We start from the raw sequence: 7,721 nt of genomic DNA on the forward strand, positions 1-7,721 counted from the left end.
CCTGGTCACATCACATAAAGTGCTCAATGATGTAACAGAACTCTTTGTTCCAGCAAGGCATTGTGTAAAACATTTGACACCGTAATTTTTTTAAGTAAACAGAGCTGTGTCTATAGTTAAATATTGGCAGACGGTCCCTAAGTACCAGTTCTATACAGCAGCATGTCCTAGCAGTGAGACCTGTCAATCAGGAACAAGGAGGCAGGGCAAAACAAGTAAAATTTAATATGCCGGGCTCCATTAATATCATTGGACTCACATCAGCTGATTTGCATACAACGTTTTAACATTGCAGCCATAGAACTGAACTATTGAGGGATAAAAGCAATGATTTTTAAACATAGTTTTTTTATGAAGTATTTATTTTGGGTGGGTTCATTTAGGTTCCCATAAAATTTTCATCAAATGAAGGCTAGTAGACTTTTTTTTTTAAATATGCACAATACAGGCAGTCCCTGAGTTACATACAAGATCGGTTCTGCAAGTTTGTTCTTAAGTTGAATTTGTATGTAAGTCGGAACTGTATATTTTATAACTGTAGATCCAGGAAAAAAATTTTTAGTCTTTGTGTTAATTGGATTTTAAAAATGTTGGATTGTCATAAGAACCAGGAGTAACAATAAATCTTCACTGCAGACACTTGTGATAATTGTTATAGCTGATCATTGTAGCCTAAGGCTAAAGTACAGTAAGCAACATCCAGAGTAACTAGGGGTCCTCTGTAAGTCAGGTGTTCTTAAGTCAGGGACCGCCCGTAGATGAGTGGCTGAGTAAGTAGCACTCCAGTGCTGGGGTCCTGGATTCAAATCCCACCCAGGTCAACATCGGCAAAGAGTTTGTATGTTCTCTCTGTGTTTGCGTGGGTTTCCTCTAGGTCCTCCAGTTATCTCCCACACTCCATAACATACAGGTAGGTTGATTAGATTGTGAGTCCCATTGGGGACGGGGACTGATGTGACAAGCTCTGTGCAGCGCTGCATTATATGTGTGCGCTATATAAATAAAGAATTATTATTATTTTAATATATTTAAAACTATAACAATCCTTGGGCCCCCCATTGTCTGATGCAACTTCCCCTACTGTATTTAAAGGACAACTCCATCAAGAAACATTCCCCTAATTGTGACTCATTCATGAGAGTCCATTGGATGGGAATCTCTGGGTGGAGGAAGAGAAGTCTGTTGGTCGTATAACATACACTGTCCTTTAGGATAAAATCGGAGGACTCTTATTTATCATTGGTTTTCCTGGGCTTTTTTTGGCATAAAAAAGTTTTTGAAAAGTTTTGCATTGAGCATTTGCAATTACAGCAAATTTATTTATTAAGCGGTTAAAGCTACTTTAATGGATCTCATGGGCAGAAGAACTCCAAAAACAGACATCTCACTGTCCCAAGGAGCCGCCTAATGATAAATGACCCCCGGTGCCTGTAAGTGTCCTCGCTGTGAGTGTCGGCAGTTAGTGCACGGGATGAAGACTCCACTTCTGCAGTCGTAGAAAACATGAGACATCATTAGGAAAAAGCCCTGAAGGCGACAAAAGCCGTAAATCCAGCAATTCTACAGTAATGAGTGTGGACCTGTTTGTTATCATTGAGTCTGGCAGTAAAGAGGTTAATTGGGCCTTGTCTCTTCCCCTCCAAAGTGATGTCTCCCCAGGAAGCGAACTGCAGCCTCCTAAAAATACTTCTTGCGGTTTCAATAAAAGCATCAGCTTCAAAGGGCAGGACTGGGATCCTGTGCACCAGGCTGAGCCGGAGGAGGAGGGGGACAAGTCCTACATCTGGGAGACGCTGAAGATGTAAGAGCAGGAAGCAAAGAGTGAAGGAGGTCAGGTGCACAGCTGCACTCACTGCTCCGCTCCACTCTGCTGCACTGCAATCACTGCTCCGCTCTACTCTGCTGCACTGCACTCACTGCTCCGCTCCACTCTGCTGCACTGCAATCACTGCTCCGCTCTACTCTGCTGCACTGCAATCACTGCTCCGCTCTACTCTGCTGCACTGCACTCACTGCATAGGCTCCACTGTTCTGCACTCACTGCACAACTCCACTATGTTTCACTGCACAGGCTCCACTGTTCTGATCTGCTCTGCACTGCACTCACCGCTCCACTCTGCTGTGCTTCACTCACTGCACAGGTCCTCTCTTAACTGCACCGCTGCACTTACAGCATAGCTCCACTCTGCCGCACTGCACCCACTGCATAGCTAAACTCTACAGCACAGGTCCTCACTTCTGCACTGCACTCGCCACACAGCTCCCTTCTGCTGCAATCCTGCACAGGTCCTCTTTTCAGCACTGCATTCACTGCACATCTACGCTCACTGCATAGCTCCTCTCTGTCACACTGCATAGCTCCGCTCTACTGCACTCACTGCATGGGCCCCTCTGCTGCACTCACTGCACACCTAGCTCCACTATTCTGCACTGCACTCACTGATTAGCTACACTTTTCTGTTCTGCACTGCACCCACTGCACAGCTCCGCTTTACTGCACTCACTGCACAGCTCCATTCTGCTTTACTGCACCCACTGCTGAGTCTTCTGGACTGCCCTCACCGCTGATATCACTGCACTCGCTGCAAACTTATAAATTATTAAGTGCATTTATTATTAACACTGCGAAAGTAGCCAAGTGAGAGAGAACACAAATCCAAGGCAAACAGAGGCTTCTGCATATAATTGCTACATTTTGTATCTCATCAGATGCTGCTGCATCCTCCTCATGTGAGTAGTGCAGGGTGTACTATGCGCACTGTCCTGTGTACTATGTGCAGTGTCCTGTGTAGTCTGCAGAGGGCACCAGATTCAGGGTTTCTGGCTCCTATTCTTCGCTAATCTGGTGCCCCCTGGACTGCTCCGACAGAGTGCAGCACTTTTTTTTTGGTGCACCTTTAACATGGAGTGTTTGACACAATTCTGTAGGGTGGTGTGGGGGGACTGATTGGCCTGCGGCTCCCTATTATATATTTAATAGGGAGGCGTTCAGGAGCTGGAAGAGCCAACTCTTCTTAGTGAGCGGAGCCTAATGAGCCAACTCGCTAAGAAGAGCCGGATTTCCCATTACTTATACCCTGACAGGTAAGTACAGTGTATGGGGATCATAGAAGACCCATCATTTGGTAACAATGATTATGTAACAATGTTCCCTGCCTGTATACATTGTCTCTATACACAGATTTATTGCTGTAGCCATCAGAAATGTCACCACATGTTGTCCTCACAGATGACCCAGGGTGGAAACATTATAGAAACAAGACAATGCAGAAATGGTGGAGACACCTCCAACTTCCATCCAGTGTATTGCTGGGACAGAGATCTCATAAGGGTGACAGGGTCACAAACACATGGCTACTTTCTTTCTGAAACAGCGCCACACCTGTCCGCAGCTTTTGTGTGGTATTGCAGCTCGACCCGATTTATTTCTATGTAGCTCTGATGCAAAACCAGACACAACCAGGACAACCCCTGCAAAATATTACAATGTAATGAGATGTTCATCTAGAGATTGTTCTCAGCAGTTTTGCGTCTAAACACCAAATAACCAAGTTTTCATAATTTATCCTTCAGATGTTTTTGCTGTGCCTAATAATCATTCATCATCAGCGACTTTTCAGGCAAAAAAACCTTCCACCCCGAAGGTGGCGTAAACTGAGAAGCAGCACTCAGGTCTTGTTCAGAGCAGCTTATCCCCAGAAGCAGAGCTCAGCAGCCACTACAGACCCTACAGACACTGGGGCACATTTACTTACCCGGTCCAGTCGCGATCCAGCGGCGCGTTCTCTGCTCTGCATTCGGGTCCGGCCGGGATTTATGAATGTAGTTCTTCCGCCGTCCACCAGGTGGCGCTGCTGCGCTTAAAGTCATCTCATCGCGCCGGAATTCACCACCTCGGACCAAGTGAAGGTAAGCGCTCCCCAAGCGACACTTTTTCGGTTTTTAAATGCGGCGGTTTTTCCGAATACGTCGGGTTTTCGTTCGGCCACGCCCCCCTATTTCCGTCGCGCGCATGCCGGCGCCGATGCGCCACAATCCGATCGCGTGCGCCACAATCCCGGGGCAATTCAGGTACAATCGGCGCAAATCGGAAATATTCGCGTAACACGTCGGGAAAACGCGAATCGGGCCTTTAGTAAATGACCCCCACTATGTGCAGCCTCTGTTTACAGTTCATGATCTTCTATTTACAAACAATCTGCAAAAGCAGCAGCTCAGAGCAGGAGAGAAGAGCATTTTGCAGGATTTTGCAGATACTACAGAGAAATGTCCCCAAGAAGCAGGATGACCACCCTGGAGTCTAAGGGGGATACTGTGCAGAATTACAGGGGGGCAGCAGGAGAGCAGCACTGGGGGATCCCCTCCAGGAGAAGCCCCTGCTGAGGAGGTCACTGGGTGCTGGGTGTCACACACCTGGGTGCTGCTGTGGGGGTCATTCTCATGCTGGGGTGCGGGAGAGAAGCAGAGAGAAGCTTGTAGGAGGATCACATGTAAGAGCCCAAATCTAATATTGTGCCTAAATTGCGCATAAAGTAAACAAACAGAAGAATGAAGCGACTTCAGAACTTTAATAGGTGCATGGACAGTACAGGACGCCAACATGCGGCAAGGCAACGGACCGTTTCGCGCTGCAAAGCGCTTTCTCTAGCCTCTGACGCATGTCGGCGTCGGTTATTCCGGCGAGTGCCGCTCCGTTCTTTTGCTTGTCTACATGATGCTGCCACATTTCCCTGCTGAGCACCTCCGGTTTCCTTATTATTGCAGCAGGTGCTAACAGACACTCCACTAAAGCTGATACCCGTCTCCACCTGGAGCGGTTTTGCGTGCGGGAGCAGTGCCAGTGCCAGTGCTTCTGCTACTGCGCATAAAGTAAAGTGATAAAAAAGAGGCAGGACCTCAACTCATCACAGACGGTTGTAACTTGTGATAATTCTGGCGCAACAACTACACTTAAGCGTAGGACAGCGATACATCTGGCGCATAGATCTTCTATCTGTTCCATTTATGTCACATCTGTCAATAATCTAAACCGCTATTCATACCTATAGTTCTCTCATATCAATCCTCTAATTATGTATCCATCAATCTTCCTCATATTCGTCTGTCTCTACCCATTTCATATCTATCCATCTCTTATATCTTTGTGCTATATCCACTTTTCTGTCCTTTCTCTTTCTAGCCATCTGTCTCTTATCTATGACAAGTTCCTATTGTACACAAAGCAGATGATGACTACTACCACCGTCATCACAAACCCTATGAGGATAGTAGTCTCTTCTAGGTAGGTGCATGTGGGTAGCCTCCTGATGACAGTCTACCCTACAGGTGACTTCATTATGAATATGCGTATACCTTGTCTACTATATCCTGGCTGTATACTGTACTGGTCAGACTACTACTACAAGAATGCATAGACACTGAGTACTCCAGAGCACATAGATAGATCTTCACCCCTATATCATTTCCATGATCAATAACCTTTCAAAAAACTTTAATAACCATATAACACTATACGTGACTTCTATTCTCCATCATACATGAAATATAGCATTATACATGACGTGACTTCTATTTTTCATCATACATATATGAGATGTAACACTATACATGACATTACTTCTATTCTTCATACATACATGAGATATAACAATACACACGACTACTATTCTTCATCATACATACATGAGATATAGCATTATACATAACTTCTATTCTCCATCATACACACATGAGATATAACACTATTCACAACTATTCTCCATCATACATACCAGAGATATAAGACTATACAGGACTTCTATTCTTCACACATACATGAGATTTGACACTATACATGTCATGACTTCTATTCTTCATACACACATGAGGTATAACATTATACACGACTATTCTTCATCATACATACATGAGATTTGACACTATACATAACATGACTTCTATTCTTCATACATACATGAGGTATAACATTATACACGACTATTCTCCATCATACATACACGAGATATAACACTATACGTCACTTCTATTCTTCATACATACATGAGATTTGACACTATACATGACATGACTTCTATTCTTCATACATACATGAGATATAACACTATACATTACACGACTATTATTCTTCATACATACATGAGATACAACACTATACATGATATGACTTCTATTCTTCATACATACATGAGATAAAACACTATACATGACATGACTTCTATTCTCCATCATACATACATGAGATAAAACACTATACATGACATGACTTCTATTCTTCATACATACATGAGATATAACACTATACATGACACGACTTCTATTCTTCATACATACATGAGATATAACACTATACATGACATGACTTCTATTCTTCATACATACATGAGATATAACACTATACATGACATGACTTCTATTCTTCATACATACATGAGATATAACACTATACATTACACGACTATTATTCTTCATACATACATGAGATACAACACTATACATGATATGACTTCTATTCTTCATACATACATACATGAGATATAACACTATACATGACATGACTTCTATTCTCCATCATACATACATGAGATAAAACACTATACATGACATGACTTCTATTTTTCATACATACATGAGATATAACACTATACATGACATGACTTCTATTCTTCATACATACATGAGATTTGACACTATGCATGACATGACTTCTATTCTTCATACACACATGAGATATAACACTATACATGACATGACTTCTATTCTTCATACATACATGAGATATAACACTATACATGACATGACTTCTATTCTTCATACATACATGAGATATAACACTATACATGACATGACTTCTATTCTTCATACATACATGAGATATAACACTATACATGACATGACTTCTATTCTTCATACATACATGAGATATAACACTATACATGACTTCTATTCTTCATACATACATGAGATATAACACTATACATGACATGACTTCTATTCTTCATCCTACAGACACGAAATGTGCAACAGGATAAACTCAGCTCTGCTACATCCCCACCTAATACAGACACCCAATGCAAAGCCACCGAGCGCTCGCTCATTCATTCCGCATCCGGAAAAAGTTACACCAAAATTTCATCCTCCGATCCCCTGGGAGATGAGAGACCCCCCCATATCCTTGCAATGTCTGCACGGAGTGAACTATGGGAGACCCCCGGATGCTTGGTCCAGCGGTTACCATGACATGATGCATGGATGGATGGGGTGATGCGGGCGCTCACCTCTGTGGGTGTCTGCTCCAGGATACACAGCGGATACAATGTCTTCAGTGCTTCCTGCGCCTGCCTCTGCCTGCAGGGGTGGACGGCTCTACCTCCTTGGACATGGCTTGATCTCAGTCTGGTTGCACAGACTCATCAGTGTGTGTCTCCCCCTCCCTTCCTTGTCCTTTCCCTGCTGCTTGTTTTTTTGTCTCACTTATTTTTTATGTCTGTCCCTCCGCGCGCTCATCTCCCACAGATCTCCATCCTTCCCTCTCTCCATATATCTTCTTTATTTCCCCCCAGCCCTCGCCTCCTCTCCTCCCACTTACACCATTCTTCTCTCTCTTCCATCTCTCACACTTATTTTCATTAGAAGTGACACCGGTCGCCCCCAGGCGCCAGGAAGGTGACCCCACACTCACCCCCTCCAGGATCCCGCGCTACCTGAGGTGGCCGCACTCTATA

At 43.9% G+C, this 7,721-nt stretch overlaps 1 protein-coding gene across 2 annotated transcripts in view; it reads right to left on the minus strand.

Moving 5' to 3' along the window:
- ZBTB7C (zinc finger and BTB domain containing 7C) overlaps positions 1-7,512 on the minus strand; it is a 113,343-nt gene extending 105,831 nt beyond the window's left edge. For both annotated transcript variants that reach the window (XM_072133111.1, XM_072133096.1), the window contains exon 1: positions 7,275-7,512. The gene's annotated coding sequence lies outside the window, so the exon portion shown is untranslated. The remainder of the gene's footprint in view (positions 1-7,274) is intronic.
- Positions 7,513-7,721: the final 209 nt, after the last annotated feature.

This window comes from Engystomops pustulosus, chromosome 1 (assembly GCF_040894005.1).
Source record: "Engystomops pustulosus chromosome 1, aEngPut4.maternal, whole genome shotgun sequence".
NCBI lineage: Eukaryota > Metazoa > Chordata > Amphibia > Anura > Leptodactylidae > Engystomops > Engystomops pustulosus.